The 19,939-nt window shown below is 44.4% G+C and overlaps 1 protein-coding gene across 17 annotated transcripts in view; it reads right to left on the reverse strand.

The window, feature by feature from the left end:
* Sema6d (semaphorin 6D) overlaps positions 1–19,939 on the reverse strand; it is a 558,098-nt gene that overhangs the window by 28,652 nt on the left and 509,507 nt on the right. The window lies entirely within an intron of this gene.

A 19,939-nucleotide genomic window follows, 5' to 3' on the forward strand; every position in this document is an offset into this window, starting at 1 on the left:
TTACCAGCTATCTGACCCTGGACAAGCTAATTAACTCCTTTGTACTCTGTTACCTGGTAAATGGGGGGAAATTAGGAACAGCTGCCTCATACAGGATTACCTTGAGGATAGGACCAGCCCTTTAAAGAGCTTATCTGAGTTCCTGGCACAAGAAAGCACCGTAATTGGTACTTATTCAGAGTGAGTATCAGGAAGCCTGTTCAAGGCTAAAGCTGCAACCTTGAGGAAGGGTATGGGTCTCAGAGGCTGGAGACAATCACGCTTCAAACACTTTACCACCCTTATCTACACTTATTCTTCCTCCCTTTTATGAATCGCCAGGGGGTGTTAATCTTACCTTCATTGTCAAACACACCTGGAGGTAAGAGGAAGCTAGAAAAAAAAATCTGGATTTTCCTCTGAACCCTTTAAGGCTTTTAAGGAGGCAAGAGGCCATGGGAAAGCAGAGACCCTCCTCCAGCTTCCGGCTCCTCATCTATACAATCAGAATCAGAGCTAGCATACAGATGATCTGGTGGACTGCTTCTAAATCATCAGATTTTTGTGTTTGTGGATTTGGTGCCTGGGTTGAAAAGGGCTCTTTAACCAGATGATTTCCAATTCATACCTCTAAATTTCTGCTATAGCATCAGCGTTGCCTAGGATACAAAGTGCATGTGCTTGCTCTCAACCCAGAGACTGCAGGGCTCTGCTCTGCAATCTCTGCTTATGATCTTCCAAGCCAAACCACAAATGGAATTTGCAGGGCAAAGGAGTCTCCACTGGGACTTAAGAATGTGGGCCTGACACTCTGATGGAGTCCCAGATGGACAGCAAAGGACACATTTGTTCCCCTATAACCAGGTGGCCTTGGACACATGGACTTTAGATATCATCTCAAGCTTCCCTGGCTCCAGGGGTGAGATGCTCCAGGCCTCCCACAGGGTACCACTTTCTTTTGTAATTAAGGATAATGCATGGTGGGAAGCTCAGTTCACATACACTTAGGAGCTCCAGCCAGGCCTCGTGGCCCCTCCCTGTGCCCAACTTCAAAGCTGATAGAGTTGATAAAGTATTCCTGGCCTGAAGGAGGGGGCAGCAGGCCCAACCAATGGTATCCAGCCTGGCCCAGGGAGTAAGCAATGAGCTTTTCACTTAGAGTTTTTCAAGATAATGTTTTTTGTCTACTCTGGCTCTTAGACCCCTTAAAGGTTTAGGCACACACATTATCTCTTTCAAACTTAATGGTAGGGCCATGAGGACAGAAGTCTTGTCTGTGTTGTTCTCTGCTTTATCTCTGGAGCCCACACTGTTTCTGGTACCTGGCATCTGTTTCCATGACTGCTTGCTGAATTAGGAGTGAGTCTCCACTTTACAGACTGAGAGTTAAAGAACCACTTGAGGGCATATAGCTAAAAGAGTCTTTTGGGCCATCTGTCTCGAGGCCCCTTACACACACTCTCTCTCTCACCTCAACAGCTAATCTCTCAGAGAGAGCCTTAGAATAGATTTACATAGAGAAAAATAGATTCCACAATGTCATCAACAAAGGCCTCACAATTATGTCGCCGAAGAAGGAACAGAGACAAGCGGTGTGATGAGGCCTCCCTCGACACCAGAGAGGACTTAATTCTGACAGCAAACATAGCCTTCAACCTTTCTGCCCTGTGTCTGCCCTTCTCACCACCTGAAGCACTTTCCTGGGCCTTTCTTCTTCCTTTTCACAGAGAAGCCCTAAAAATTAAAACACTCTGCATCATATTTCTTTTCCTTTATGATGTTGAAGCATCATAATTCCTTATTTAATCAATGTCTCCCCAACCACACACCTTATTGTGAGTTCAGTGCTGCAGGCTGTATCCATTGTCTATAAACAAATTCCTGAAAGGATGCTTGGTTCAGGGATTTAATAGTTGGTTAAATGAATTGTGGCCAACCTTGTACCTTATCAAGACAAGAAAATGTTGAGAAACTTTCAAATAGTACTTTTTCCCTTGTGATGGTACAACAGTTATTCTTGGTTGTCAACTTGACTGGACCTGGAAGCAACTGAGAGATAAGATGTTCCACATAGCTGTGAAGTATTTTCTCGATCAGGAGATGAGAGGTGGGAAGGCCCATGCTAGATGCAGCCTTACCTTCTGGTGGGTAGCTCAGATAAAAGGAGGTCCAGAGCAGCTCTATCTGCTTCTCTGACTTCACACATCACAGGAGAGTTCATCTGCCTGTTGCCTATTGCAACGTTCTTTTACCATTGTTCGAATACAGCTTTGTGGGGCTTCCAACAATGGCTGAAGACCACTCACTTTCCAGGAATTCTTAGGCCTTCAGCAACTGCTCAGGTATCCACTTCATAAATGGAAATCCTACTGGGTTCCTAGTCTCTCCAGTATGAGGACAGCCACTATTGATTGGGCTATCCAGATTCATAGCACGTGTGCAGATCTATTAAGTCAATGGCTAATCACTGCAGCAGTTCTGTTCTCCCAGAGCATAGGCGGTTAGGTGGTAACCTCACCAACAGTTACCAGTTATAAACAGATACACAGGAGCACATTAAATTATGTTCCATCGTGTGACAGCCATTCTTTCTCATGGTATGGGTCTGACCACAGTACGGTTTGGGCTGCCCCCGATTCTGCAACCCCTGAGATGGACACACATGCTTACAATGTTCCAATGGTCGCTATCTGGCTTATTCCCTATGGTGCCTAATGCCGGGACCTGGGGTTTCAAATTCTATCCCAGTCATGGAAAATGTCTCAGGGGTGGGTAGGTGGTGGGCTGTGCTAGAATACACAGACATGTGTCTACAGACATGCAAAGAGCCCGAACAATAGTAAAATCATTGAGAGGAAATTAGCCTAATTAACTTAGTAGGGAAAAGCGGATTGCTTTCCTTTATACCTCCTACCCTTACAGCTCTTTGATGGAAAGAAAGGATAATAAAGCCAGGGAGGCAAGCGTGTAAGACCCTTTATCTAAGACACAGTCCACGGGGACAAAGTGCAGTGGTGACAATCGGGAGTAGAGGAGAAGTTCTAACAGGACCTGGGATGGGGTGGGGAGACAAGAGGGCCTTGGGTTTGGGTTGTGAGTAGCTTCCTGTGGGAAGATGGGTAGGTGGGAGGCAGGGCTCCTTTCTCACGCTGTATAGGCTGGGGGCCCCAGCCGGCCTTCAGATGAGTGGGCACCAAAAGCACAGAGGTCATGTGCAACACAGGTAGAGGTACCTTAGAGATGCTCTACCTGCACCTCTCATGGCCTGGATGCTCCCCCCCTGTGCCTCCGTGATGCCCTCTCAGTGTGTGCTGCCCATCTACAGCATTCATGCTGCCCCAGAATGAAACAGGGTGAAGAAAGACTGCCCCAGGCAGTAAGGAACCTCCTGCCTGGGGGGTGGGGGGGTTCTGAGGACCAAGCTCCCAGCCCTCCCTTCTCTGAGGTGGCAAAAGGGTGCACATCTGCTGATTGCCTCACTAGGGTTTCTGAGAGACAGGTGAGAAAATACAAGTAAAAATACTTTTTAATTGTGAAGGTGCTACCCAAGCAGGATGAGGCTGTGTTATTACCAGCACTTTATTTAGCCCCAGTCGGCACGGCCCAGGAGCCTGGCGTGGCTTCTGCCTGTGCTCAGGAAAAGCCCCTTTCCAAGGGAGCCACTACTTTTTAAATCCCTGGCCCGCTGGATCTCCCAGTGTTCTTCTCCACACTTCTTTGGACTAGGAAAGTTCTTCAGCCTTTCAATCATCCCTTAAGACCAATCTCTGGCTTGGCGACATCTCCCTCTAATCTTCACTGTACTCCATGCAGGTCTACAGCGGATTTTCAGTGGTGGGTTATAATCTCCCTGGCTACTTGTCTGACTTTCTGATTGAACTGTGAGTTTCCAGAGACTGAGACCTGGAATATTCCTCCAACTCGCCACTGAGAGAGGAGTGCTTCCTACGACGTTCTCAGTTTACCTCTGTGTGACTCACCCTGGTGTTTTGTGCAATAGGCAGATGCTGGTAAATAAAAAATAATGATTGATCGCCATTAGTCAGGGCTGACTTGGAGTGAAGTCAGGACCCTGTGCTAAGGAAGCATTGGGGGCTATTTTTTAACCTCACCAGCAAGGGAGGGAAGGAGCATCTTGTCTTCAGTCAAAACATGATACAGCAGACCTTAAGTCTCTTAGACGCCATTGTCTGAAGACTTGGTTAGTATACCATAAAAAGTTAGCACTGATTAAAAGAAAATGACAGGAGGAAGGCATTTTCAATTTAAAAAAATTTTTTCCCTATTGTTAGCTCAATTTTATTATTTTTAAGACAAGAACATTGCCCACATTTCTTCCCCTAGTCTGATTATTTGACAGGTAGCTACCAGAAAAGTAAATAAATCAAAGCTTCTATGAAAAAAATAACAATTCTGCTAGCAGCCACCTTGATGCTAGCCTTCAAAGCCTTGCGAGCTCCAGCCCACCGGCTCCTCCTACCTTCACCCTGGAAGCCAAGGGTCAGCCCTGGGCAGAGGACTCTCCCTGGCCATGACTGGCCAACATCATCGCCTCAGGTTGTTTCCAGGGTTTACAAGGCTGGAGCCACCCTGCAGTCTGGAGGAGACAGTGTTCTGAGCTTCTCTGCTCAGTTGCTCCAGCTTCCTTGGAGACAAATTGAGTGTCAAAAGATTAGGCTCCCCTCCTCCCAGGCCCTTCAAATGAAAGGATGGTTTCCTTGGCAACACCTTCTTTTAAATGCTTGGCTGATTTGGCAGAGGGGGCATGCCAGGGAAAGCACATAGTATGTCTTCCCCATGAGGCAAGGATTGTCTACTTCTGGGACTTTCTTTTTCCAACAATAAAGCACAGCAAGATAGGTGTTCTCATCCCTACTCCTAGTCACAGGAGTTTTAAAAAGTGCAAACATGTAAGAATCTTAGATGAGAATCTTTTTGCCACGTCCAAGAGCTAGCATGCCCATAAAACACAAGGGAGAAACAGCCTTCACTTTTCAAATAATTTAGGACTTGTAATGTAGCTCAGTAGTAGAGTGCCTGCCTGGTATACTCAAGGCCGTGCGTTCTGTCCCAAGCACCTCGGGAACAAAACAAACCAACAGACAAAATAAAAACATCAAAACAACAAGAGCAACAACATTGAGCGAGGCTGTGGTGGCACACATTGGAGGCACAGACAGGTTGATCTCTATGAGTTCCAGGCCAGCCTGATCTATAGAGCAAGTTCCAGGACACCCAGGGCTACACAGAGAAACCCTCCTCAGAGAACCAAAGCAGAAAAATAAACAACAACAAAATATAAGCATTTTAGTTTTACCTTTTACTATCTGTGACACTGAAAAACCCCCACCTCCACCTTGCATCAGAATAGGAAAACCAGGTAGACCTACAATAAACTGTTGTTCTAAAGGGCACAATCTTGATATATGAAAAGCCTTTACAATAATGCAAATAAATGCAAACAGAAGCACCATCTGCAGCTACTGCTTGTTGTACCAGAGCAGCATGCTGACCTTTGCTGTGTCCCCCGCCCTACACCACTCGCCTGTTTCAGAACTTCTGGTGATTTCACCACTGTCTTCCATGCACCAGAGTCTCTCCCTGGAATATACTCTGGAGGATGGGCTCAAGAAACTATAGATCAAATTATCTCCTTTTTCCTAGCACCAGTGTCTTAGTGTTTCTATTGCGGTGAGGAAACACCATGACCAAAAGGGAGGAAAGGGTTTATTTGGCTTACAATTCCATATTACAGTCCATCATCAAAGGAAGTCAGGGCAGGAACTCAAGGCAGGAGCCTGAAGACAGAGGCCATGGAGAAACATTGCTTATTGGCTTGCTCCTCGTGGCCACGGAAGGGTGCTGCTTACTGGCTTGCTCAGCTTGCTTTCTTATAGAACCCAAGACCACTAATCTGGGGTGGGCCCACCTATAGGGAACTGCCCTCCCCAACCCCCAATCACTAATTTTAAAAAAATTCCTCACAGGCCTGCCTACAGCCTAATCTTACAGAGGCATTTTCTCAATTCAGGTTCCCTTCTCTCAGATGACTCTAGCTTCTGTCAAAATGACATTAAAAAAAAAATCTAGCGGGAATAACTAGCAATAGAAACCCCAAAATCAACAATTTGGGTGGGGTTCTCTAAGTGCATTGCCAGAACATTCAAAAGCTAAGAGATTTACCAGGTGTTTGGGGTACCAGGTGTTTGGACGCTGCACCCCCTCAGTCTGTCTGTCTTAAGAGAAAAGGTCAATGACATAGGTTACCGGAAGCTTGATAGTCTAGTTTCTTATGATGGGTTGTGGGCTGGATGGTAAAACTGCTGGATCCTCCACAGGTCACAAGCCAGTCCAGGAGCGCCTGAGCTGGATCCCTTGCAGTAGAAAAGATAGTCTAAGTACATGGAAGTCCTTCTCTTTGAGCCTCTAACAAACAGTGGAGCAGAGGCGAGTACGTCCTAGCCTGGGATGGGTGTTTCGCTGCCCAGATTTCAGCCTCCTAAAGGACTGGAAATAACGCATGGGCAGCTTAGGCACATTACCGCCTAAGTGTTCTCAAAGACTTCACATCTGAGAGTGGAGGAGCCCTCTCTTTGACTCTGCTGACTGAGACACAGAATATGGCCACAGGGATGCTTGGGACAGTCCTGTTCCAAGACTTAATAATGGCACAGCGTCCACTTCTGTCATGGGAACCAAGCCACCGTAGTGTCATGAAGCCCAACCTGCTGTGGAGAAGCCTACATCATTAGATCCGTGTGTAGAGGATCTACAGGCCGTGGCTCTCAGCTGTAACGAAAGGCTCCGCGGATGGGCGGTACCCAGTCATCATCTCAAAACTGGATCTTCCGGCCCCAGCCGGGGCTACCTTAGGAACTAGCTGGGGCAGAGCTGAGTCTGTGCTGAGCTCTGTCTGAACGCCGACTCACGAACTGATCTGACAAGCGTGAGAGTTTCAAACACCAGAATGTGCATTGGTCTTCCATGCAGTTAGGACAGACACCTACCACTCTGTGTTTGGTGCGTGTGTGGAAATCCTTTCCTAGACAGGCTCAGTATTATCTCTGTCCTGACACACCACTGCCTTTGTTCTCCTCTCTCAGTTCAGCAAAGGAGTGAAATTAGCTGTCAGAGCTGGGCATGCTGCGGACACAGTGACTTTGGTCAGAGCACAGATGCTCTGATAATTATCCAGCAACAGCCTTCAGACTGTTCTTAGTCTCACACAGGACAGAGTTTGCCCTCAAAATGTCTTGTTTCTGTCTCTTCCAAAATTTCAGGCTCCCTGTTAACAATCATGGAAGTAAATATTAATTTAAGGGAGTATGATTATACACATGTCAAGTAGCTTTGTTTGGAGGATATTCACCCCCAAATAGGTGTATATCACCTGCATGTGCATAGGCATATTTGTTAGTGTGTGCATATGTGGATGCCAGTTTTAGACTGAGTGCTTTTATTACTCTCTGCATTATTCTGTTCAGAGAGTATCTCTCATGGATACTGGAGTTCACTGACTTGCTGGGCTGGTTGGCTGGTGAGCTACTGATTTCTGCCTCTCATTGCTGTAATTATAGGTGTGCATTTATCATGTCTGGCTTTCTCGAGGATGCTGTGGGTGCAAACTCATGTGCTCACACTGTGCTGGAAGCACCTGACTCATGGTGACATGCACCCACCACCCTACTATGAAATCGATACATGAGGCATGACAAGGTAACTTAGTACAAACACTTCAGGAAATAATTTTTGAGGCATAACACACTGGAAAAAAAGGACAGCAGCATCTTCAAGAAATGTTGCTGGTCAAACTGAATGGTTGCATAGAGAAGAATGTAAATAGACCCATACTTACCACCCTGCACAAACCTCAACTCCAAATGGATCAAAGAACTCAACATAAAACCAGATACAAGAGAGAAACAGCCTTGAACTAACTGGCACAGAAGACGGCTTTCTGAACAGAACGTCAACAGCGCAGGCCCTAAGATCAACAGGTAACCCACAGAACCTCATGAAGCTAAGACGATTCTGTACAGTAAAGGACAGAATCATTCACACAAAGCAGCAGCCTACACAGGATGGGAAAAGACTTTTATCCACTCCACATCTGATGGGGGGGCTAATATCCAAAATATATAAAGAACTCAGGAAACTAGATATTTAAAAAAATCAAACCAATAAAAATGGGAGCTAAACAGGTAATTCTTCATAGAAGAAACTCAAATGGCTGAGAAACACCTGAAGGAACGTTTAACATCTGTAGCCATCAGGAACATGCAAATCAAAACGACTTTGAGATTTCATCTTACACCTATCAGAATGGCTAAGATCAATAAAACAAGTTATAGCTCATGCTGGGGAGGATGTGGAGAAAGGGGAACACTCCTCCATTGTTGGTGGGAGAGTAAACTTAAAAACAGTCACTATGGAAATCAGTACAGTGATTCCTCAGAAGACAGGTCTCGATCTAGCCCAGGTTCCAGGTTGCTACTCTTAGTCGTGTTTCCAAAAGACACCTCAACCTACCCTAGAAACTTTTACTCAAGCACGTTCATTGCTGCCCTGTTCATAAGAGTCAGAAATTAAAACAACTTGGATGCGTGGTACATTTACACAATGGAATTTACTCAGCCATTAAAAAAAATGAAGGTATAAAATTCACAGGTAAATGGACGGTCTAGAAAAAAAAATCATCCTGAGAGTTCCAGACCCAGAAAGACAAATATGGTATGTATTCACTTATATGTAAGCATTAGCTCTTAAGTGAATGATAACCAAGCTACAGTCCATAGAACCACAAAGATTAGGTATAGAGTAAATGACTAGGGGGTACAGACAGATCTTGTTAGGAAAGGTAAGTGACAATTATAGATGGATGCATGGATGGATGGATGGATGGATGGATGAATGTAGGGGCTAGGACAGGAGGATCTAGTGGGAAGGGGAATGATGGAGGGAATATGAGTAAAGGCAGATAAAAATTAAGGGCCATGTGAGGTGTAGTACAAAAAGCAATTAAAGTAGAAGCTTCCTAATATATATATGTATTTGAAAGCAATCTAAATAAAATTTCCAAATGAGGAGACAAGAGGCCCAACTGGCCATCTCTTGTCACCAAATGACAAGACTGTACCAGGACTAAGTTATATCTAATTGATTCGTTGTCTAAGGGGGAGTCACATGAGACCTTCCAAACAACTCAGGCTATGGCCAAGACTATGGGTTGCTATCCATAAACTGAAAGCAAAGTCCCAAGCTGACGACAACTCACTGAACATGGATAAGTTGAGCTGGTGCCTATGAAGAGCCCTCACCACTACATTCTAGCATCTGTGGTGGAGGAAGGTACTCTGCTTGTGACCAGAGGAGAAACGTAAACCCCAAGCCAGACAAACTCTGTGATTTACAATGGTGTCCTACCTGCAAGATATGCTAGGGTAATGGTGGCATGAAGCTTGTTAGACAAACCAACTAATACCTGATTTGACTTAAGGCCTACTGGACAAGATGCAACACAAACCCGACACTGCTTGGGTGATCAAGAACCAGAGACTATATGGCCCAGGAACCTTACAGTAAAACCAAATACTGCTATTCTGAAAAAAAACAAAAAGAAAAATAAAACAAAATAACATAGCAATAAAATAATTCATAATGACAATGTTATACTTAGTGCCTTGTTCCACCGTCATCAGAGAAGCTTCTGCTGCTTCAGAGAAGGCAGCAGAGTGTAAGAGCCAGAGAGGATGGCTCCAAGGAAACAAGACTCACTAAACATGACTGAAACTCATAAACTCACAGAGACTGAGGCAGCCTGCACGGATCTGTACCAGGTCCTTGTGTATACATTATGTCTTCTAGTTTAGAGATTTTATAAGATTTCTGCATGTATGAACGATTGGTCTCCAATTCTTGGGCTCTTTTCCTTCTGCTTGTTTTGCCCAAGTTGGAAATATCAATTTTGGTTTTTATCTTACTTTATTTTATTTTTTTATTATCACTTAGAAGCCTTTGCTTCCTAATGAGAGACAGAGAGGGAGTAGATCTGGATGGGGGCTAGTTAGGAACTATGAGGACTAGAAGGAGGGGGAACAGTAATCAGAATACAACTATGAGGAAAAAATATTTCCAATAAAATGACAAAAAGAAACGAAATAATTTGTTGAGAGGTAACATGCCCCGCCTATTCCCACACATCAATATCGGCAATCTTTAACTCAGTTTTGCTTCTGACAATTTATCTCAAGCAAATAATATAAGGTAAAAAGGAAAAATAAATTATAGGAAGATATTTATTGACAGCAAAAATAGATAAAGCACATCTAAACATATGGAGGGAGGATCAAAGTCTATTTCATCAGTGTCACAGAGTAAAAATAATAATGATTAAAAATCCTCAATTTATGATGTAATTCTAAGTGAGGAAAAAAAATCAAAATATAAAATTATGTTTACATTTTCTGATCAAAGCTATATAAAAACATATTTAATAGAAAATCATAAAAGGTTGTTTTGAGTTATATAATAATTTGTGATTTTTTTTTTTTACCATTAACATTTTAACATCATTACACGTGTAATCCTAGCATTCAAGGGCTGAGTCAGGAGGATTGCTGAAGGGTCAGGGTTAATCTGAGCTTTGTAGTGCATTACAGAAACGCCTGAACTACAAGGTGAGAGCCTATCTCCAAGAACCAAAATAAATACATATGAAAAATAAAAGGGAAGAAATAGACCATTAAGTAAATAATGTTGCTGCCCAATTACACAAGTTAAGCATTTCTTCATGAAGACAGTTATCATCTATCTGTTGAGTAAAAAATATTAGAACTCAAATCCTATAGGATTTTTTTTCTAGAATGTATAACTTATTTTAGACGTTAATGCAGTAGATAACAGCCCTTCCACTGGTTTTCATGTCTTGTTTACGCTGAAGGTGGTAATAAGGAAAAAGGGGGGTCTGATATTTCAACTGAGCTGGCAAACTTTAATGTCATCTCTGTTCCCCTCCCCCTCTACTCCTTATTGTGGCTGTTTTAGGTTTCAAGCCTCCACATAGAAACATTTAAAGAAAAGTTCAAAGGGCAGTTCTCTTTGCTTGTCTCCCCCTTTTAAGGCACTGTTTCACCTTAATACATGGTGTAGGATGACCTAGAATTTATTTATTTTTATGTCTATGAATGTTTTGCCTGCATGTACATATATGTAAGCACACACAGGATTATGGAAAGTTTTACATTAAAATTAGGAATTATAATCACAGAGAAGAAGGAAACCTGTTAGGCACCTCAGTGATCAAAACTACACCACCCAAATAAAATGAAAATCCCACTGCAACTAAGCACATGAATCTCGAAAACCAAAATCACTGGTAGACCAGTTGGCCAAATATTAAGATCTCCCTTCTGCCCTCTAAAATCACACATGGGAAAGTGTCCAGGAAAATTGGGCACTACCAAACCCTCAGCGTCCTGGCAAAGTCCTGGCTATGGTGCTTGGACACAGGGTGTCTGTTCCGCCAGCTCCCTGCTTTTCACTGAGCTATCACGCCACATCATCCTGACCCAGACAGGTGACCATGATCTCTGCAAGATGTAACTTTTATTAGAATGTGTAACTAATCATTAACTGCCTGCTTTCAGAACCAATTTATATGGCTGGATTGTTTCAGTTCACTTTGAAGACGCTGGCAGTTGGAACTCCAAATCTATTGTGGAGCTTGGTCGCTATGAGCCACTTTTCTCAGTCATAAGATAAATATAAGAGCAGAGAAGGCTGATTTGTTTTCCTGCCTTTCTTTCTTAGAGCAACAAGTCAGACTTTAGCCATCTCTGCAGGCTATTTATTGTCCAATAAGCCCCCGCAAGGCTACAACACACGCAAATGCACCCTGTAGACCACACTCCTCAAACTGTGGGTCCTGACCCCATTGGGGTCATGTGACTGGATGCAGTAGTGTCAATCAAAGGCTTCCGAGTGCACAATAATTAACTGAGAATGCAGCATGACATGAGTCTGGGGGATTTCTGGTAGCATTTGCCACGCAGCATGTGACCTCACCACAGACTTCATTCTTAATGCACCGTCTTGGCTCTTTCGGCTGCGCATGACATCAGGCGACCTGGTACTGCCTAGAGCTGACTGGAGCATGCTGGCTCACATTTCAGACCACCGTGTGCCATACAGTGTCACTACCGTGCTTACATGGTTGTCTGCTCTTACGGAGCTAAGTTTACCCAAAGCAGAGACTTTTAGTATTTCCCTACTATAACTTTTCAGCATTCAAACAACAAAGCAGAACAACTCTAGACTGTACCGCGCTAGACTTTAAAAACATTTGACTCGAAAAACTGCTGTTTGAGTTGCTAACTTGCGTTTCATTCGAAGAAAACATTCTTACATGAGTTTTGACTTGAGACTAGAAGAGAATTTGCAAGTTTCCAAAATGGCCTCCTGCTTTGGAGTACATGTGTGCGCAAAGCGCTGTTCTCAGCATTAACTCTTATAAAAATCAAAGTACTAAACAGCTCTGAAAAATGTTGAAGACTCTCTGTGTCAAACATTCGGCTAAGAATTAATTCTGAGTGTAAACATAAACAGGGCTGTCATCTCGTTAGCATGCAGGTTTGCTTTAGTCCTTAATAAATTGTAAAATTATACATGAACCAAAAAACCATCTAAAATAAATTTCTTTATGATTTATTATCGATAAATGTTGAATTTGTGTATCCATTTTATAAGGCCACATGCTAAGGGCATGCAGTCATATAATACCCAGGGACAGGCAAATGCTTCTCAGGAAGGAGGGGTCGTGAACACAGCCGAGTTTTTTAGAGCTCTGTCTCAGAAAACCATTAAGGCTTAAACTGAACATGGTGCCTCACAGCTGTCATCCCAGAAAGACAGAGGCATGCGGTTCGGTGCAAATCTGAGGCCAGCCTGATCTACAGAGTGAGTGAGTTCCAGGCCAAGGCCACACGGCAAGAACATGTTTCAGGATACTGAAAACACTGGGGCTGGACAGACAGCTCATGGTTAAAACACTTGCCAGGCAACCATGAGGGTTACACTGGGACCAGATATCAGACCCTTAGAACCCACACAAGTGTCAGATGGGTGTGAAAAGGCCTATACTTCTAGAACTTTGAAGGAGGCAGATAGGGGTCTCCCTGTCCAGAGCAAGCTAGTCAGGTAGACTGTCCACATCAATGAGCCTCGGGTTCAACTGAATAACCATGCCTTAATGAGTTAAGTGAAAGTGGGAGAAGAACACTCCCCACTCAGCCTCAGGACTGAAATATGCATGTGCACACACGTGAAGGCACAACACACATCCACACACACGCACACATATACACACGCACCACGTGCACATCCACAAGCAAAAATAAAAAATAAAATAAATACTAAATTAAAACCCCCAAGCCCAAAGCGAAAACGAACCAAAAGGAAACCCCATCCATTAAGGACTGTGGGAGAGGAGATGTGCATTTTCATTTTGTTCTAAGGATTCTGGCTAAGCATCTCCCTTCTGCACCCGGAAACAGACAGGTGCCAAGTCAGTCCCTACTAAGGTGAAGTTAAAGCAAGTGGTCCAATTAAGAAACAAGCAAGCTGCACAGTTGAGGCTAAGGCAGGAAGGCTGAGATGGCAGGCTAGCCTGGGCTATGCGATGAAGCACAATGTCTAAAGAAATAACTTTTTACTTGTGGCACATGAGGTCTGCTTCTCTGTCTCAGTCAACATACTTGAGTTGCTTAAAAGAATCTACACTAGAACCTGTGGGTTGGTGTCAATGTAAAAAAACCACTTAATAAAAAACTCACAATACTGTCACTTTGATCACAAGCTCCCAACACCAGCCATCTGCTCGCCAAGCAGAGAGGCAAGCTTTAGATGTTAGGGTTTAGGTAGGTGATCGGAGACACTGGAATAATGCATTCTTTTTTTCCCATCTAAAATTCACTCCACAGTTCAGAGCACCACCCACTAGCTGGCACCTCACAACTGCCTTGAACCCCAACTCTAGGGGATATGATGGCATCCTCTGGTGTCTGTGAGTCTCTGCACATTCGTGGCACATACCCACATACGCACACCCATCCAGATAAATAAAAATCTTAAAATCGAATTTACTCACATTAAAGTGCCTGCAGGTGGCATGGATGGTGTGTCTAAGATTGCTTTTGAAACCTCGGCTAAATGAACAGGTCTTCTTTGGGCTTCTATTCCTGAAGTTTCCTAGGGTCCTCAAGCCGATGAGGGGTCTGTGTCTGCTAGTATACAACTGTTGGTTTTTACCATGTAGCAGCGTGCGGCATGAATGAGCCGGTCAGACCTTGGTTCTCACAGAGAAACCCATCAGTGGTAGTGTTTCCCTGACACCCCTTAAACACAGATTCTGAAGAGCTTATTTGGCCCATGTGCTGCACTCGTGCCTTTCCTGATGATTAAGATGGAGTTGTAAGTCTACAGGGAACATACCCAGAGCCGGCATTCTCGAGGCACCACGCGGTGAGCGCTGTTTCGATTGGCTCGCAGAGACTGAACAGACAGTTCTCAGGGATGCCAATACTTGTGCATGTGAGTTTTAAAGTCTTAGATATAGATTTTGTTTTTAAAGTATGGCCAAAGTACAGGAGTGAGTTAAGTCTCCTTGGGGAAATTAGCATGAAATCTATAGAGAGGAAAGGACAGACCCAGGCGAAATGAACAGAATGAAGCCAGCATCCATCACGCTGACTGACTGACTGTAAAGCCACCTGCAGCTTGGAGGTCTCTGCTAGAGATCAAAGATGCCACCTTATAGCCAGTTCAGCGTTCACAAGAGAGGTCCTAATTTCAGTTATTCTTTTAGTCCCCTAACACCTATGTCCCAGCCTCTCATTCAGAAAGTACGGTTGCTACAGACAAAACCCAAACTTCGCCCTGACATCATGTCACCTGTACCTTACTCTCCGAAGGTGTTAAAATTATGTCTTCGTTTACAACAAGATTTAGGGAAAATTATGGGGCTTCCTGTCTCTCTGGCACAGTGGGACCTCAGACCCACGGGTAGAGAGTCGTTCCAGCTTAAGCCTCCTCAGACCAATGCTGAGCCTCATGGGCAGTCATGCAATTGGCAGGGCCCAAGCACAATGGAGAAGGGGCTGTTTTAGGAGTGTCAAGACGGCAACAACAGAGTATTCTTAGCAAAAGGCAACTGCCGTGCAGAGGCCTCGTGCCCACAGAACTGACCCTGTTAAGAATTATTCCAGCTACACTTAGTTCTTTTGAGGCAAAAAGGAAGACGGGCTCTTTGAAGAAAGAAAACGAGCTCTTAAAAAAAAAAATCATCGCGTGGATAAACGAATGAGTAAGCAAGAATGCGGAGGGTCTCACAAGCATCTAGAAAATTCCTAAGATCCAAGGGCAGGTTGAACTGTTACAGTAACTCAGAAGCACCTGGTCCGTTCCTCGTTGTCATAATCATAAAGCATTGTGTAGCGCAGCCAACGTTTTACGTGGCAGGACTGCCAGGTGAGTGGCAGTGTCTGTGTGGTAGGGCTGATAGGCCTGGGCGCGCTTCGGTAATGCCATGTTCTGACCACGCCTCTTCCTGTCTTTTCCTGTCTTTCTCCTTCTTTATACATTCCGATAAGGTTTTCTTGTAACCAACCTCTATACAAAGACCTGCCAGCCTTCTGTTATGGGAATATTCCCCACACTGCCACACATTTTTTATTTGTAGACAGCAGTAATGCTGGTAGAGCCACTACAACTTGTTGAATCCCAGGCCAAGTGCTTTCAGCCGGTTACACTGGGAACAGCTCATGGCGTTCCTGTTAGGTGGAAACACTATTTTAATTTAGCAGAGGGGAAAGAGAGTTTCAGTAGCAGAGTCCAACGCTGAGCTTCACAGCATTTGGGCTCACAGGCTGGAAGAGCTGGGAAAGAAAGTGTGATGGTTGTGCAAACAGAGGAGTGGAGGGAGAGCCGCTGTCTTCCTCTATGCAACAAGGCTTCCCTGATAAACTTGGTGATGATTCACCCTGGTGGGCAAAAATGCGACCATAAAACACCGAAAGTAGAAATCTCAGATATTGAAAAATCTAGGTAGTTAATTTTTATAGCTCCAGGCAAAGGCAGATCAGCTGTACAAAGACAGGTAGACGAGGGGCCTCCTTGCCCAGGTTTTATGGTACCTAAGACCTGATTTATTGCTTTACTGTACCAGGAAAAGAGGCTAAAAAATGTACAAAGGGGAAGAAGGCTCAGCCAGGCAGACTGCATTCAGATGTCCTTAAATGGACACCATCATGTGACAAAGAAGCTTAAAGAACAGTAACTTTCCTTGGTGGGTACAGGACTTGTCGCGAGTAATGGAAACGCATTAAACTTGAACTTTGGAGCTTCAAGGGTTAACAGCCTTTTCCCCCCTTCTCTTTTAAGTAGGAGCATGAGAAAACTGTGAATTTATGATCATGGAACGTCTCCGCGTTTCAGAAAATCGAGTTAGCGTTTCTGACTCTCAACAGATGAAAGCGCCTTTATAATTATGACTATATTTACTGTGATGTTTCCAAGTTAGTCTGGCAGGGGGTCCTTGTTTCTCATCTTACACAAGCTACAGGGAAAAGAGGGAAATGTGGAGACAGCAAACTTATGCTTTATATAGCGCCCACATTTGGCAGCACTTCCCCCCAATGTCAGGCATACTTTATATTTTTAAATGACTAATCAAATGTAACTCCTGTTTCATGTATGTAAAAACTTTTAACTAATGGAGAAAACCATTCCTTGCCAACCAAGAAACTTTCATGGTTTGGATGCACCCGCAATTGCACTCTTGTAATGCAGGCAGTAGAAACATACATACATATGTGACAAGGTATGTAAGTGCCGTGTAACCAAACGCTGCTTTCATGCATGCTGCCAGAAGTATGGCAATCTACCCAACCTGGCACGCTCATAACGCTCCTATTCTACTGTCCCAAACTAGTTTAGACTCCTGATTTGAGTGGGTGCAAAATTCTGGCCAATGAGATCCAGGAGAAGCATGCCACTCACTAAGGCATTCTGGGAAGAGCTGGCCTCCTCATCTATTGGATTCTCACCTGACACACACTTGTAGGAACATGAAAACAGCTGCCTCAGGAAAGGCCATGTAAAACACCCAACCTTCATAACCTTGTTAGCTAAAAAAAGAATCAACCTCAAAGCCAGCACATTTTAGGAGTCCTTACGGCCTGACGCTAGGTCCTGAGCATTTAAACCCCTGCGAAGTGGGATTTCTGTTTTCATCACGAAGCACTCTCATCACACAAAACCCAACATGCTGGAGCAGTACGGGGTTCTAACAATGCCGGGGCGGGCTCCCATGCTGTATGCTCATTGGTGCTACACTTCCTTAAAAATGTTTTCTCCAATCTTACAGGATGGGAAACCAAGACTCAGAGAGGCTAGGGATACACTCAGCTTGTAATATCCACTGAACACAGGCCAGGGTTTCAGTCTCCATCTATCCTGACTTCAGAGGCTCTTGTTCAAAAGCTCTGTATCGAGAGAGCATTGAGTGTGAAGGCAGTCTCTCTACTGGGGCATACGCCAGTGTGAAGGCAGTCTCTATAGTGGTGTAGTTACTTTCCATAATTTGGAGTTTGGTAAAATCATGAAGATGGTGAGAACAGTTGAGGGAAAATGCAGCCAAGCTTCGAGTTCCAACGGTGGGAACTGAGCGGTGGCCATCTCAGGCGTGCACCTGGACTGGGGTACTCATCTTCCTCTCTGTGAGCTGGACAGATGCTGAGACTGCCAAACATCTGCATTACATGCTAGCACGCTTTTTAACAAGACACAGGTGTGTGCCACTATTCTGTGATTTCAAGCACCCCTGGCCAAGTGCGGTCTGAAAACATTCTAGAACCGCGTGTCCCATCGGTTTTACACCAAGGACTCCTGAGTAACGTGAGGAAATCTCAGCCATCCCATCTGGTCCTGCCCTGTTTATGATATAATCTAGAGCCTCGGTGGGAGGGAGTGTTTTGAGAGACTGCTTTACGCTGGCCTCTGGGAACCTCTGCGGGAGATTATCTTGATTGTGCTAATTGAGGCAGGAAATCCTGCCCATTGTTGGTAGCACCACTTCCTGGAAATGGGATTCTGGACCGTGTAAGGGTGGAGAAGGCAAGCCGAGCATGGCGTGCAGGCGTTCATTCACTTTTCTGCTTTTGAGTCCGGATAGAATGTGATTAGCTGCTTTGACGTCCTGCTGCCTTGACTCCTTATAACCTGGAACTGTGGACCAAGCAACCCCCTTTCTTTTCTCTTAACCCGCTTCCCCCCCACCCCATGGGTAATTTAATCATGTATTTTGATCACAGCAACAGGAAACAAAACCAGGGCACCATGCCAGTATAGGAATCACCCCTCCATGTAGGGACACCACACTTGGCCTGCTGGCCACCCTGACTGTCACAGTGACCAGCTGGACAGTTGCAGTATCACAGTGCTTGAGCCCAAGGAACTTTTTCTCTGACTTAGCAATGGCTTCAAAATCTAACAGTGATGCAGACAGTTCAGATCTGTCCGAGAGAAGCCGTTCATTTTCCACTTCTAATGGAAAAGCAAAAATGCAAGATACAACACCAACACAACATTTATTAATGTGTACTACTGTAGTGCTTCCATTTTGTTATTAGCTCTGGTGGTTAATCTCGAATTGCACCTAATTTACACATTATTAGACGTGTTTATTTCTGTATAGGGGAAGGCAAGGTCCATATAGAGTTTAAGGCACTGAGGTTTCGGGCACCCGCTGGAGGAGGTTCTGAAATGAACTCCCCATGGATGTTGGGGACTGCTGTAGTCAATCAAAGAGGGCGAGATTGTTTTGGAGGGGCTACCAGCCTCCCCTTCTACAAGAAAGATTTTGCTAATCGATAAAGACGTTCCTTTTCTCCCTGACTTTGAACGTCGGCCTACCATTTTCTGCAATGCAAGCGAAACCAGCCACAGCCCATAAGTCAGGTCCAGCTCTGTACTTCGAAATGCATCTGCCCTCTCCGTTCTACATGTTCGAGGTGGGTGGGGTGGTGGTGGGGGGATGGCTCTTCAGGGACACAAGTGAAAATTACAGACAGGCTGTGCTCCAGCACCGCATCAACTCCCGAGAGCTGAAGGAGGCACAGTTACAGCTAACTGAGAATATTATCTATGTATTTCTGAAAATTGAGTCTAAAAACTATATTAACAGCAATGAAGTATAAGTGATCCCCTAAGAAAAGGGCAGAGTGCTGTAAAACGTAAATGACAATAATAAATTTGAAAAGTTAGGCTATCTGTTGTCTGTCTCTGTATGCACACAACCATACCGTTCTCACGCTGCAGACACGTAGGTTTTTGTTCATTTGGGTTTTTTTTTTTTTTTGGTTTTTTTGTTTTGTTTTGTTTTGTGTTTTTCGTTTCTTGACACAGTGTTTCTCTATGCAGTCCTGGCTGCCCTGAACTCTCTTTGTAGACCAAGCTGCTCTCAAAGTCAGAGAGATCCACCTGCCTCCAACTCCCGAGTGCTGGGATTAAAGGCTTGTACCACCATCACATCACCCGCAGGCTCATAGTTTTTAAGTACCATGGTAATCGCTCCAACAACTGAGGAAGATACAATACAGAGATAAATGTAGCATTAAAGAACCCCGTTGCTAGAACCATGGAGGTTCTAGGTAGTAGTTTGCCCTCAAATTCATTTTTTTTTTCTAAGGAGAAAACAGTGGCCAGTAAGCCTGGGCCAGTCTCAGGCCTCAGGCAGGTTAGCTGAGCAAGCCTGGCTTCCTAACTTAACTCTGAATTCTTAATCCGCTTTCAAACTGTTCTGAAATCTTTTGCCATGACAGGCATACAGTTTGACTTTCACAATTATAATTGACTTTTCACATAAGAGAGAGGAGAGGACCTGACAGCTTCTGACTGTTCTTCCAGT

This window comes from Meriones unguiculatus, chromosome 18 (genome assembly GCF_030254825.1).
Source record: "Meriones unguiculatus strain TT.TT164.6M chromosome 18, Bangor_MerUng_6.1, whole genome shotgun sequence".
In the NCBI taxonomy this organism is placed as follows: Eukaryota; Metazoa; Chordata; class Mammalia; order Rodentia; family Muridae; genus Meriones; species Meriones unguiculatus.